The sequence below is a fragment of the Physeter macrocephalus genome, chromosome 13 (assembly GCF_002837175.3).
Source record: "Physeter macrocephalus isolate SW-GA chromosome 13, ASM283717v5, whole genome shotgun sequence".
NCBI lineage: Eukaryota > Metazoa > Chordata > Mammalia > Artiodactyla > Physeteridae > Physeter > Physeter macrocephalus.
The window spans coordinates 8,441,166-8,456,571 of NC_041226.1; positions in this window are offsets into that span (position 1 = coordinate 8,441,166).

Sequence of the window (15,406 nt, forward strand, 5' to 3'; positions counted from 1 at the left end):
AAAAAAAAAAAAAAAAAGTTAAACTCGAATCTGGTTGCGGCTTTAGCATTTTCTTCTAGCTTACTGGCACTGCAGGGAGCAAAGGAAGGAGTTAACTAACATGGTGATGAAACCAGCAGACAGATGCAGCCATGAGGCCCTCTACCAGACGCCTGACCCGGTCCTCAACAAGTCAGCGTTGCAAAGGACGAGGGGAAGACTGTCGGAGATTTGGGGAGACTTCAAGGATGTAACAAAAGAAGCATGGGGCTGTGACTTGAATCCTATTTTTTAAAAACTATACAATTGTTAGGGAATTTTAATATAGATTGTTAGGGAATTGTTAGGGAAATTTTAATATAGATTCACTATTAGATGATACTAGGTAATTATTAATTTTTTGAGGTATAACACTGGTATTATGCTTGTTGAGCTAAATATTTTTTGGCGATAGAGGCTAAAGTGTTTAAGGGTAAATGTAATGAAGTCTGTAGTTTATTTAACAAAAATAAAAAGATAAAGTAGTATGTAACTATATAAATACATATTATGTGTTTATGAAGAAGACGTGGTAAATTCAACAATTGCTGAAGAACTGTTGGCTCTAGGAGATAGGTAGGTATTTATCGTACTATTTCTTTTCCTTTTCTGTATGTTTACTTTTTTTTTTTTAATTGTGAAAAAAAGTTGTAAAAAAGGGGATGGGAAACTCCCAGACTCTGGGACACAGGAGGCTTCTTGCTCCTGAGAACTTTCGGCCAATGTTTCTTCCTGCCTTTCCTGCCCAGGAGATGGTACCATCCTCCCAGCTTCCAAGTCAGAAGTCTGAGGGTCTTTCTCGTCTCCTCTTTCTTCTTCGGCCTTTCCATTCAACAAGTACCACATTTTTCCAGTTACATCTTCTAAATATGTCATGGATCTGCCCCTATCCGTGGCCACTACCCCGGGGGCCCCCAAGCAGCAGCCTTTGGGCTGACGCCCCTCCTTCACAATCATCTTCCGCACATCCGTTCAGCCCCAGAGTAATCTTTCTGAAGTGCAGTCGTGATCACGCTGCCTCCGGGTGACTCCCCATTGCTTAGAGGATGAAGTCCAAGCCCCCAGCGCGGTGCGTGATGCTGCGCCTCCCACCCCTGCTCCAGCCACACGGAGCTGTGCTTGCGTTGTCTCTCCCGTGACGCCCTCTGCGTCCTCTCCCCCCGGCTGACTCCTCACGCACACCCCGAAATTCCCAAACGCGGGAGTCCTCCCTCCCCAGGACAGCTGCTCGGCCACACTGCTACCCTACCGGGCTGCAAGTCCCCCAAGATAGCACGTGGACACCGCCGCTACTGCATTTGCTCACACCTCTGCGAGGCGGTGGGTTGTAGCGACTGGAGCCCAGTTGCCTGAGTCTGCATCCAGCTCTGCTGCCCACTCACCCCTTGTGTGACCTCGGGCGAGTAACTGAACCCTTCCATGCCCGTCGCCTCGTCTACGGGGTCAGGATCGTAAGAATGGGACCTAACTTACACCAAGTGCTGAGGATGAAGTGACCAGTGCCTGGTACGTTATAAGCACTCAGTAAGCGTCAGCTATTAATATGATCTGAACTGCGTTCCTGTTTTCTCACTCAGTGGTGAGCTCCTTGAAATGAGGGGCAGTGTTTATAGCTATTACCATGTGCCAGACACAGTGTTAAGTGCCTGCGTTTCATTTAATCCTCCCGAATGAGGTAAGGGCCAATCCTCCCCCACTACCCCATCCTCCCCTTTGCTCGTCCCTTCCTTCCACACATATTTTAGTGCCAGGCATGTGCTATCTTCCCTGTTTTACAGATGAGGAAACTGAGGTACAGGAAAGATAAGTGGTTTCTCCACGTGCACGTTAGCCAGTTCAATGCAGCCCCTGGGTTGGCGCTGCCAGCGCCTGACTCTGAAGCTGGTGCATGCATCGTTGGACCAAACATTCTTTGCAGCCACAGCATGTAGCATCCTGACTGCTATTTAGTGCTCACTGTTTGTGAAATGAATGAATGAACGAATGAATGAATGGTAAGTAAACTAAGGTAAGATGAGGGAGAGAGGGACATATGGAACTCAGGTTTGGAGGTAGGCGTGATATGCTCTGAGCAGCCAGGCGAGGAGCCTGTGTGGGAGACATCTGGGAGGTCCGGGCTCAATGTCAAGCCGTGGACGTGCTCGGGAAGGGAACGGTGAGGACACGCGTGCCCCGTCCTTCAAAAGTCAGTTTTGCATTTTTCTGAGAATTCACATTAAACTGAACAATCTGGGCCAGATAGATCTTCACTGAGGTGAATAAGCTCTTGTGGTGAATGACCATCATCTTCTCCTCCATAATTCCTCAAAGATTATTGCTCCAGGATTATGTCTAAAAATTCCCTCACGATTTTAGCTTTTCTGAGCAAAGATTTAAAGTAAGTAGTTGCTAGGTGTTCTCCTATTACTTCCAGAGTGGAAAGTCTTCTTTACTACTTTCTCTGGGATTTTCCAGTTTGAAATTCCTTCTCCTTGATGCTGCTGCCTTGGGAGGGTCAGTCCCCGCTGGGTGGTGGGTAGAAGGCCAAGTTCACTTCATCAGAGAAGCCTTCCTTGAGTGTTCTTTCTGAATTAGTCCCCCGGTCTCCATCACTGTCATGTCATCCTACGTTACGGTCTCGACAGCATTTATTTTCTTTGAAATTATCTGAGGCCACAGACACTGTGTGTTTCCGGTCCCTCCCTATCGGCATATAAGCTCTATGAGGGCAGAGTCTGGTGCACCCTGCTCACTACCGGTGTGTGGGTTGTAGGTGCCCACTAAAAACTGTTGGCATGGAGAAAAGACGACGCAGAAAGGGGTGAAAGCAAACGGGGAAGAGACCTGACATGCCACACTTACTGCTACCAATGTACCTTCCTGCTGGCGCTTTATCTTCTATTTTAATTGAAAATAGAATACTTTTATACTCCATTATACTACCGTTTTCTATGCTATTCTGTCTCCATCACTGGCCTGTGGGCTCTGAGCTCCTGGCAGTGCTTTCTAACTCTCCTAGTCCTGCCATTCATTCATTCATTCATTCTCTGCATTCACTCATACAACGACTGTGACAGGTGACAAGAGTATGACTCCAGGCTGGGGGCTCTGGGAGCTGGAGGTCCCCACGCGGCCGACAAAGGAAGACGTTGCAAGACTCTTTTGACTTCACAATTTTGCTCGCAGCTAAGCCCGTGGCATCAAAGAAACATTTGCCTTCTCTTGTCTGCCCGGAAGGCTCTATTTAGAAGCTGTTAGCGACAGGGGAGCAGCCTGCTCCCTGTAACCCAGGCGCAAGGCCTGAGGAGACCTTAATCAATCTGCTTAGGGCTTGACAGGATTAGGATTTTTAAATTTATTTAACCACTTTCAGAAAAAAATCTCACTGACCAGGCTTTTTTTTTTTTTTTTTTTAAATAAGGCTAGAAGTTTATATTCCTTTGCATTATAAGTGGAGTAGTTTATGTGTTTCAAACTTGAAATATTATAGGTTAACAATTCAAATTCAAATATGACAACATACTTGCCATTTTTCATGTTTGTTGCTAAAAATATTTAACAGTTATTTTTGTTTAAAATATTTGTTATTTTTCGGTATAAAAATATCTGCCATGCTCAGCCCATGTGAAATATGGGGAAAAATTTACTTCTTTTAAGAGAGCAACTGTTAGTATAAAATATTACTCTCACTAACCAGATCCACAAGTATCAGGTGCCTGCTTTAAAGGTGATATTCACACACAGAATTCTACGCCTGACTGTCTAGGCAGGTTAGTCATGTAACTTATCAGGTTCTTTAAAAAAAACTCCCCTTATACCTTGGCTGAACGGCATTACAGCCTGCAGATCATTTCATGGATGCAGAAGAGCCCCAGACCGTACAATTCTTTGTATTTCCTTCAATACCTATCACAAATACCTTGCACGTGGCAGGTCAGCACACATCCAAGAAGCATCCTTTATTAAGCTATGAACTTTTATCAGCTCAGCTATCCCTTTAGAGCAGGAGTCCCCAACCCCCAGGCTGCAGACCGGTACCAGTCTGCGGTCTGTTAGGAACCGGGCCGCACAGCAGGAGGTGAGTGGTGGGCGGGCGAGCGATCTGCCGCTCCCCACGGCTCACGTTACTGCCTAAACGCCCCCAGCCCGTCCGTGGAAAAATTGTCTTCCACGAAACCGGCCCCTGGTGCAAAAAGGTTGGGGACCGCTGCTTTAGAGCAGCTGCTCGAACTGTTTGCCCTTCTGCACGGGTCAGCAACAATGCTGCCCAGCACAAAGGGATTTTACACCTGCTAAAGCTCAGGAGCACAAGGGCACAACTTCATTTCACCTGCAAGTCCTACTGCGGCAGAGAAAAGCAAGATGCTTTGTGACCCCCTAGAGGGGTGGGAGGGAGGGAGACGCCAGAGGGAAGAGATATGGGGACATATGTACATGGTATAACTGATTCACTTTGTTACAAAGGAGAAACTAACACACCATTGTAATTATACTCCAATAAAGATGTTAAAAAAAAAACAAAAAACAATGTGTGACCCCTAATGCTTTTCTGACATTCTCACCTCAAATTGTAACTGCTTTCCAGATGCCTGCTGGCTTTCACTCTTAAAATTGACAAACCAATTTCTCTTTTTTCTTTACTTTTAAAATTAAAATGTCTCATCTTTTTCCTTTGAGCTAAGGGGAGTTTCCATAAAATGAAAATGTATTTTCCAGAAAAACCCTGTTTTCCCCGTAATGCACCACGGTGAACACCTTCCAAAAATGTCGCCATTTCCCAAGTCGGTGCCTCCATGAGGGTTTCACTGTGTCTCCCCGCTTCCCGACCACCGCCCCCTTCACTGTGCCAAAGTGTCTATCATGGCACCCAAGAACGTTCAGAGTCTGAGGCAAACTTTAAGGAAGACTAACCCGTAACTGTGGACTGAGACCACAACTTGCCCCTCCCCTTTAATCCCTCTTTTTCTTACTCCGGTCTGTATTTTAATTGTTTACTCATCTTGGAAATTGTTGTGTGCTGGCGTTATAATTCACATGTGACTTCATATCACTTTCTGCCTTAGAGTTCAGAAGGAAGGTACGTTTTCCCCCAACCTTTGATACGTCTGATACATTCTCATGCAACTCGAAAAAAAGAAAAAGAAAAAAGAGCTCCCCTGATATCCCCCGTCGCCTCTGTGTCCTCCCTCTGCCACGCCAGCCGCCGCCTCCTCACCGCTGCTCCTGCCACCCCCCCGCCTTGCCCGTCTCCCCAACCGCGCACCTCTTTTCCCTCCCACCTCACCTCCTCCGTGCCAGAAGCCACCAGCAGGCAGCCCGAGCCCTGCGCTGTGCACTTCCTGCCGCGTGGGCATCTCCCCCGGCGGTGAATCAGTGTCACTCAGCCTTCCTGGCCCGTCCAGGAGCTTCCTCGCTTCCTGCTCCTTGTTGACGGGGTGTGTAACCTCCCAGCTAGCGCCACCCCACGACCTGGCGATCATCACGAGGCGTACACAGGTTGGCCAGCTGAGGTAGCTGTCTTAGCTGGCAAAGCTTAGGCTGCTGGTAAATTCCTTCCATGTCATTTGTTTTTACCTTTACTTTATTTCCAAAGGACTGCACTGTCTCATCTAATTGCCTCATTACTATCTGAAAATGGTGTTCACTCCTTTAAAAAAGGGGAATCACTGGTTTCTTCCACTTGTTTCACCTATTTCGGATTTAAAGAAAATCTTTGCAATTGCTTTTCCAAATAGCATTCCTGGACTTTTGAGAGCTGACATTTTACCTTTGGTTCCATGTGGTTTCAGCATGAGAGGAACGTCAGAAATGAGTGATTCTGGTAAGCCAAAGTTATCACGGGTAGCTGGAAGGCTTCGCTGCACCTCAATATTTTTGTCAAACTGAGACTTTCTGTTGCTTATTCTATAACATCCGCGAGGGTTATCGCTTTGTTCTTAAAAACAATAGCAGTTGGAAACAACAACCCTTTTAAAAGCTGGTCATTAATATTTTCTAATACGCGATCGGAATATGGATATATGCCGTTTCTTTTCAAAGAATCACTGAGCTCAAGCTCAGAGTCTTCTGTATCATTTCTTTCAGCTGAAGTGATCCTTCCTTCGACCTCACACCAACAGGTTTATTTGGGAGACGAACCAAGTGGGCACTTCAACCTTCAGGGGACGGCTCTCTGCCGCACTGACCAGGGCTTTGCTCTTTACAGCGGCCCTTACGAGCCGGCACCTCTAGGTGTCCAGCACGACCCCGGCCAGCGTCGGCGCAGCACCCAGCTCTGCCATCTCATCGTCCTTCTGTGGGGACGTTTTTCATGAAAAAGGGGTATGGCTCAGGGAAAGGAGTAGTGCCATTAGCAAATGAGGGTTTATTCAGACCACCACAGACATCCTCACGTCTTTTCACTAATACGCACGGCTGGGATTCAAGCTGAACTGAGCTCCCTGAATATTCTTCTTGTCCCGGGTACTGGCCCTGCAGCAGTGTAAGATGGGGCTTAAAATGGAGTTAAAAACGGGACAATTTCAAAGTAAGGAATTAATGACCGTCAGATTGCCATCAGGAGGATACGCAGAGGGCTTATCAAATGATGCACATAAATGTTTGAAAATGAAGGACAGTGACCAAGAAGCGACTGGCAAAAATAAATAGAACTCCTACCTTTTCCAACTAGGAGAATGAAACGTTATTTCAGTTTCAAGTCTAGACATCCAAAAGCTAATCCCTTCTAAAGACGCAGGGAAATTTCTTTTTAAAAAATGGTGTCAACGCCGTAACATCCCAAACCGATGACTTCTTCTTAGTCCTCCCTGAGAGCTCCTGCATGCCCATGACCCTGAGTGAAAGCCAGTCAGGGCCTTCCAAACATGTTTTAGAACAAAACCTCATCCTGTTATTCCACTGGCTAAAATCCCTCCCAAAGTTCCTCACTGCCTACTGGATAAAGTCCAAGCTCCTTCTCCCGACAGGCCCCACCTTTCCCCATCTGCCCCTCTCACTGCTCGGACCCTGTGACACATTACAGGACCTAGAACTTGGGTTCTTCTGATGGATCACACTGACTTCCTCCACCAGGCTATCCCTTCTGGAATGCCATTCCCTGCCTCTTCTCCCCCTCCAGCTACTCCGTCTTCACTATTCCACTTAGACGTCCTCCAGGGAACTTCCAGGGCTGTGCTGTGCTGGGCTGGGCTATGCACCTTTCCCACAGCACTGGAGCATCTGTCACAGCATCAATTTGTCTGTTCTCATCTACGTTTACTACAAAGTTGCATGTCCCATGCGGGCAAGGATGGTGTTCTAACTCACTATATCCCAGTATCTGGCATGAAAATATTTGTTGAATGGATAAACCATTAGATGCTATATAGGAATGGCATGCTGGGTTCAGTGCCTCTTGAGGGTCTCTTGAGAGTAAAAAGGAACGGGCGATGAATAGGTAAGGCTATGGGACAAGGTGAGTATGGGTTTGCTCGATAAGAGTCCCCATCCAAGTGCGGCAAACTGTAGCACAATCAGGGAAAAAAAGAGTGACTAGTCACCATGCTAGGATTAAAGAAAGAGCTGGTGGACCAAGAATGCACTGGAGGCACATCCAATACCACGCTTAGGGGGTGGCGTGATCGGGAGTGGCATGCAGCTGGGCTCAAGGCTTGGGGGTCTTCAGTCCCGCATCCGAGTGGGGCTGTAGGAGCCCAGCAGTGAGGACGGAGTTCTCGGAGACCTCTCCAAAGACACGTCCTCTGAGGAGAAGAGCACTGCACAGAGGAGAGTTTGATTAACCTACTCTGTTTCCATTTGTACCTGAAAAAGGTGATTGAGCGTAACTTCAAGTAGTCCACAAAGTGGGATAAAAAGGGGCCAGAAATTTATACAGGTCTAGAAACCAAAATAAGGTTAGTACTGCGTGCTATCCAACTCCAAGGAGATGAATGGCTGTGGGAAATGTTTGAAAACAGCTCAAAGCACAGACCTATCCCATCTGAGGGCACTCTATAGCCCTGGCATAACTACTGGGGTACTCAGAAAGTGTACATGTTGGCCACACTTCTCTAGAGTGTTCTAGAGACTCCTGGAGATTCCAGCAGCTGTGGTTCGGGGGAGGCGCTGAAAAGGTGAAAGTCTCCCAGAAGAGTGGGGCCAGGGGTCTGTTCGGAGTATCAGAGTTGCCCCCCCAGAGCTCCTGCCATTCTACTGTCGCTATCAGGCTACTTTATTTGTCCTTAGCTAAATCGGGGAGCGGCGGGAGAAAAACCAAATCCCATCTTGGTTGGCGATTCAGTAACACAGTGCACAGCAACCCCGAGCTTATCTAGAATCACGCAACCACAGAAGTGCAGAAATGTTATAACTCAGAACCTTTGACTCCAGAGTTGCCAGCTTACCAGGCTCCTCTGGAAATCTGACCCAACTACCCACTCACCCTTGAAACCCTCCACTCATTTCCCTGAACCTACTCTCTCCTGGTTCTCTTCCCAACTCTCTGGCGACTCTTCACCAGAGCTCATTATGGGCTCTTCTCACTCCACCCCATGTCCCTCCTTGCTACATCTCTGCCCCGGTGCCCTTTTCCTCTTTTCACTCTACGCTTGGCCGCTGGGCAAGCTCACACATAAGCCTGACTTCAGCTGACCATCTGTATGGTGAGGGCTCCCAAATATTTGCTCCTTTCTAGGTCTCTGTTCTAGAGTCCTGGCCAACAGAGCCGTCTAGCTGAGTGTTCCCCGGGCACCTCGAATCCAGCATTTCCTTTGCTTCCTCTTAGCCCCCAAACATATGCCCTCAGCCCTGCCTTTCCTGGGAAAAGCAGTGAACGAAGTCACCTGGAATCCTTCGCCTTCCTATGCCTTCTCCTTAGTCTGGTATCAAACAGCAACTTCTCTTGCTTTTGCCTCTGAAATCCATCACTCTCAGCCTTTCTACTCCTGGACCAGTAAAAGTCAGCCTCTTTTCTGGCTTCCCACCTCCATCATCACCCTCTTCTGCTCTATCTCGAGTGCTACTTTTGTGAGTTTTCTAATGTAACATTTGAGAAGTGGCTTCCTAGTTGAAGTGCAATGTTTCCCAGCTATCAGACCCTCTCGCAGGACCACACCTTCTTGCGTATGGGCTCCCACGATTGCAACTTCCTGCTGCTTTCCCACTTTTTTTTTTTTTCCTACAACACTCCTGCCATACTGCCTTTCTTGTACTTCCCTTGGCATGAACTGCAAGCCTACGTCAGACCATCATGAACTTGAAGGTGAGCAAACGTGACTGTTTTTTGAATACTGAACTCAACTTTGCTCTTGAGGACCTGAGATAACTCAATCTTTCCCATTTTGACATATTCAATTTAATCCAGGGACTTTTTTCAGCTACACTCAAATGTTATTTTCTCAGTCACTGTCAAGTTCAAGGCTTATCATGAACTTAAATCTTCTGTTTCCCAGGGTTTCTCTTCTTTCTGCTTTTACCTGCCTTTCTTTTTGGAGGTGACATTAAGTGCCTGGGGGAGAAGAAGGCTAATGTACTGTCTGGCACCAGGAAAGGGGTTTCTTGCCCCCAGCAGCCACGGCTGCCTGTCCCTGCAGTGTCTGCTGAGCGTGGCTTAGTGGCCTGGGCGTTAGGTGTCTGAGGCTGGCCTCCATCAGGTGGGTTATGGCCACAGCCTTTACCACTGTCCTCTGTACCTTCCTCGTCCTGACCTCGGATCCCCTCTGGGTCACTCTTCCTCTCAGCATTCCCAAGTCTCCTTGAAGGTCTGGGAATGCGAGATGACCTTCTCCAGCCCTGCGGGAAGCAGCGGGCCTGTGCGGCTCCTCAGCCTGGCCCCGAGCCGCGCTGCCCCCCTCCTCTACCGCTACGAGCAGTGCCACACCAGACCTGCAAGAAGCCCTCAGAATAACCAACTCTCAACACATTTTACTTACTCTCTATGAGTTTACAAATCTTTCATTTGAAGAGATGTCTTCAGCAGTGATAATCCAAGCTCAATGGTTCCCACACTGTTGTGTATAATTTTAGGACGCATGTGTATCTAAATGGCCACACATCTCAGATATGGATCTTTCCGTTTCAATTCAGTGTTGAAGCTGTCAATCTGATGGGAAAAGAATCCCAGTCAAATTTGGGATTCTCCCACTTTTGGCTCAGGGTCTTAGCTAAGTTCCAGGGGCTTTACAAAAGGGTCCAGAAGGCCAGATGGTCCTCTGTGTCACCTGTCTGGAGAGTGTCCACTGTGATGTCCACTGTTGCACTGGGCCCACAGTTATGGGACCACACAGGTCCAGGGATGTCCCCGGGTCCCATCTTCTGGTCCCCTTTCAGTTCCATCGATATGCCACGCCTCAGACACCAAGGAACCAGCTTTGGATTTTCAGCTGGTCTGGGCTGCATGGAAGTTTTCAGAGGCTAAGGTGACATCTTTTTGGATACTCCTTTTATCCATCTATATTTCGGAGTCTGGTCACTTCCCAGGGATTCCGCAGGAGACAGGGCACAGGTTCTCTCTTCATATGGTCCCCACAGACCTCCCAGGGCTTGACCCGGACAGTGGGGTCTCTTCCAGAGGCCCACAGACATTGGCCCTCACAGCCCCCTCTCTTCCACCCTGGAGAGGAGTCTCCTGCTATCACTGCAGGGGTGGAGGGCAGCGGAGAGTTCTTGCTCTTACCCGGCAGGCTTTCTCCCAAATCTTTTAAAGCCAAAGGCTTTTCTATTCCCTAGGCTTTTGCAACTCCAAAGGCAGAAAGACACTCTCTTCCCCTCAGCCCTCCGGGGTCACTTCTCTTTGCCGAGCGTTCGGGTCACACCTAGTCTCACTGCTGAGGCAGCCGCCTGGTTCCTGAGGTGAGTGGGCCCTTCACTGCTTCCGGACGGTTACGCTACGCCGATAAGGACTGCGTCTGGAAAGGACAGGTAAGGTCCTCTCTTGGGAGGGACGCACTGTCTACTCTAGACCTTCAGTGTTTTGTTACACTGTTGAGCCAGGGCTATGTAGCCTGTCCAGCATCTGTGGAAACCATCTCAGGATCCCATTAAAGAGCTGGGCTCGTTCTCCATCTCTCTCTCTCTCTCTCTCTCTCTCTCTCCCTCTCTCTCTCTCTCTCCTTCTCCCTTTTACTATTTGGTCCTCTCTTGGGAGGGACGCACTGTCTACTCTAGACCTTCAGTGTTTTGTTACACTGTTGAGCCAGGGCTATGTAGCCTGTCCAGCATCTGTGGAAACCATCTCAGGATCCCATTAAAGAGCTGGGCTCGTTCTCCATCTCTCTCTCTCTCTCTCTCTCTCTCCCTCTCTCTCTCTCTCTCCTTCTCCCTTTTACTATTTGGTATTAAAAGCCTCTGAGGTGAGGATCTGCATGAAAGGGACATAGAGAACTTCATGGAAAACGAGGCCAGGGGGCATCCAGAGGTCAGGGGGCATCCAGAGGCCAGGTTTTGCCCTTGCAGCTGGACATTTGCTCTGCTCACCCAAGAACGATGAATATGGCAATCATGTGCTTCTAAGAGGAGGAAAAAAGAGAAGTAGGTGTAACATCCCATGGCCCAGGGGAGCTGCTAAGTATTTCTCTCAAGAAGTGCCTGCAACTGCTCGCGGACTTAAAAACATGAAGGAAGAGGCGCCACACCACTGAAAGCACTCAGAGACGGATTAGAGAGGAGGCCTCCGGAGAAGCAGGCTGGGGTCCCGGGAAGGGGCGCGGCATTCCCTCACGGGGGCTTCTCTTCCTCCTTCTCCCCCGCTGCGGGCCCTCTTGCTAGGTGGCGAGCTGACATCGGCAGAGCGCTTGCTTGCCGAGAGCCCCGCACGAGCTGACCCACGTGAGCTTCACAACAACCCTATGATGTACGGACCACTGTGATCCCCTGCATTTCCTCAGGGGGGGGGAAGCGATGCCGAGACGTCACCAGCCCGAGGCGGCCCAGCAGGCGGCAGGGCCGGGGCGTGAGCCCAGGGAGGAGCAGCCCGTCTCCTGGTCTGAACCCAACGGCACGCCACCGTGCCTTTGCCTCGCGCGCAGCGTCGTAGTCTGCAGAGAGCTTGCCCTGGTCCCTGCTCCCGAGAGGCAGCGGGCAGCTCGGACTCGGGGAATCAGCTCTTCAAGCTCTCGCACCACAGAGTTGCTCAGGGCAGAGGAGAACGAATTTGTATCACTCAGTCACCCCCGCTGCCAACCACGCTCTCCCAAACCCGACTCCAGGCCAGCCCAAAGCTGCCCCCAAGCGGGGATTCTGTTTTGAAACCTCGTGTTTTGTCTTAAAATTCGGGCAAGTTGGTAACTTACGACATAGCATGTCCACGTTTATCTTTACACTCCCCCCAAAGCCCCGGACCTCAAGCCCCGCACAGCTGTCTCTCCCGCCGTCTGAGCGGCAAGAGGCAGCAGTTGGAGAAACGGTTCAACAGTTCTCAGCCCCCCTGTGCTGAGCCACGTGTCCAGGCTGGGAGGAGCTACGTTCCGCCAGCTGTCGCTCTCCAGGGTCACCAGAGACCTTCCAAGTCACTGCCCCTCAGAGGGAGAGGGACTACAGAGCGGGTACCTTGAGGACCTGACTGGTGCATCACTTAGAGCCAGAGGCCAAACTAGGGACCACAGAGGGAGCCAGTGGCATGCCCATATTTTGATACGCCCTTGAACAAAAACAGAAACCACTTGAGGTGCTTTAAACGCCTCTGGCCATAATGTATTTCAGGCGTTTTTCTTTATATGACCCAGCAGAAACATTACTTATGTCAAACCAAAACACACACTTACAAGCAATTCAAATCATCACAATTACTCGTATCTTGCTAGCACGCTCCCTTAAAGTATGCTGTCGAGACACTACATCTTCGGATTACAATCTCGTAAAACCACCTTTCTCTGTCCTCGTCCCCAGGGGTAGCATGACAGCGTAGCTTTGTCTGAGTAGCTGTGCCAGCAGCGAGCTGGCCTTGGAGGGCATGGTCCCGCATTACTGCAGGGTGGCAGGCTCTGCGTAGGTCAAACCTGGCCCTGCCTTCCAAAGGGTATGTAATTTGGGGCAGATTCCTTCACCTCGCTAAGGCAATTTCTTCACCTGTAGAATGGGCGCAATAATATCTCACCCATAGGACTGCTGCACGATGCAAGTTTAGTACCAAGGACACAGCCAGCATTCGATAGCTTTTATTTGTATTTTTACTGCCTGAAGTCCCACAGTTACTAAGATGCAGGGAAGGGGGTTGCCCTTATGTTCTTCTGCTTTGTTCTTTTTTAACTTTTTTTACGTTGTAAAAGAAAACATACAGAAAAGTGCATAAATCCACGCAGTTTAACAAATATCTGTAAAACCAGTACTTGTGTACCCACTGCCGAGGTCAAGGAAAGGATATCAATGGCATCCGCGGAGTACCCTGTGGGTCCCACCCTTCCCCTGCCTTCCACCCTGGGCCCTCCCCTGACGGCCAGGAGCCCTTCCTCCCAGCAGCTGGCCTCCTTCCCATGGCTCCCGAGCAGAGCTGGTGTGGCTCTCTGGAAAGGAAACCTCCACTGGCACAGCACCCGGAGCTTCGGAGGATCCCCGAGGACCTGCTCTCCCATCCCCACACCTGACACAGATGGGGGTGGGTCAGCGCCCCACAGGCAGTGGCTCCTTTTCAACTACACAGAGTGACGAGCTTGCCTAGCAAGTCACCGTCCAATTCTTCTTTATTTCTGTGTCTTCCGCCCATCTTTCCTGATCAGAGAGCAAGTTCTGTTGGTTCTTTTTTCTCCTAGGGTCTCTAGGCTCCTTCCCGTGACCCCAGCACCATCCTTGCAGAGACGCAATGGTAACTTGTGTCTTGGCAGATTGCCTAGTTTTGAATATCATGTCCAGTAAGGATTTTATCTGCTATCAAATCTTAATAGAAAATCGAATCTCTTGTTCGCTCTTGACCCTTAGAATATTAATTCTTGAGTTTCGTTTAATCTTGTTTTTGACTTTATTCTCAAGAACAAAGTTTATCTCAGGATAAAGCTGTCCATTTTGAAAAGCTTCTCCTTCATTCTCTAAGTCAGTATTAACGGAGCACCTCTGCGAACACCAGGGCAGTGGCAGGTACCAGGCCCAGGCCCAGGCCCAGGCCCCGACATTTGGATGTAGGATTTTCTGGGTGGGGCAGGGGCAGCGCATGATCTCTCAAGGCCACCCCAGCCCCTGGTCCAGTGCACAGCCCCCAGCAACCATTCTACTACAGGAGTTCTTGGGCTACTGGAACTAGGATCCTGGGTAACATCCTACAGCTGGATAATAACCTTGATTATGCAAATCTTGACTTGGGGAATTCTTTAAGAAGTAATCCTGAGAACTCAATATCACAAATCCCTCATTCATGACCCATCTTGGTAGTATTTCTATAAATGCACTGTACTACAGATGATGTCAGCCATCTGGGCACAACTACACAGCCCTGAGCGGTAAGCACCAGGGAGAGATGCCAGCATTACACCAAGCAGAGGAGGCTTCAGGAAAGCCCAGCCTTTGGAGAGCCTGCTCACCCATGGAGTCTGAGAGTCAATATTAGACCATTCACTCCTCTACGTCCTGGGCACACCTAATAATCACTCAAGTAGGTCAATATGAATAAGGGCCTTTTCAAGGAGCAAATCCCTGAAATACAGCAACTGTTTAGTAAAAGCTTACTGAATTAAAGTTGAGTTGTATAAGGCTATGCTTTCTTGGCATTAAAGCTGATAATTGAAGAATGCAGATCATTAACGAGATATTTTGGCAATAACCAATAACCAGCAAAAATTTTGAATTCTTACTATATCTGATCCTGAATTTCAATAGTGGAAAGCAAAAACTTAGAGGTACAGAGAGGTACTGTGTCCAGATGCAAAACTATTTTCCTATGAAAGTACAAAAAGTACGACGATACTTTTTCTAAAAATCTATGGGAACGGTGAAATCTATTCAAAATTAGTCAGGTGAACTGTATTCATTATTCCCCTAGATTATCTTCCTGTTAAATCAGTAAAGGAGAAAATTATCTTTGTGGTGAATTAAACATCTCCTTAAGGTTACTGTACGATCTTTTACATAGTTAAGACCAAGCCAAACCAAACACAGAGAGACGGAGCACTCCTGTCTAATCCCATTAGTGTACGATTAAAGGTACCAAGAGAGATGGCCAGAGCACTCTACATATTAGTGCTGCTTTTAACTGGAAACAGAACTTAGCTCATAATATGTCAAACCTTCAAACTGACTTGCTGGGGTGGGTATAGTGAAGAAGACAGAAACACAAGTGTCTGGAACTGTAAGTTACACGTTGGCCCGTAAAATCACTATAGAATTTGAAGGGCGTAGTAGTTGAGTTAAACCTTATTCTTCCTACCACCCAATGCATTCATTCTTATGTGTGTTCACACAAACATGTGCATACGAAGTCAAGTCTAAATTGAAGGAGCTTGGGCTTCCC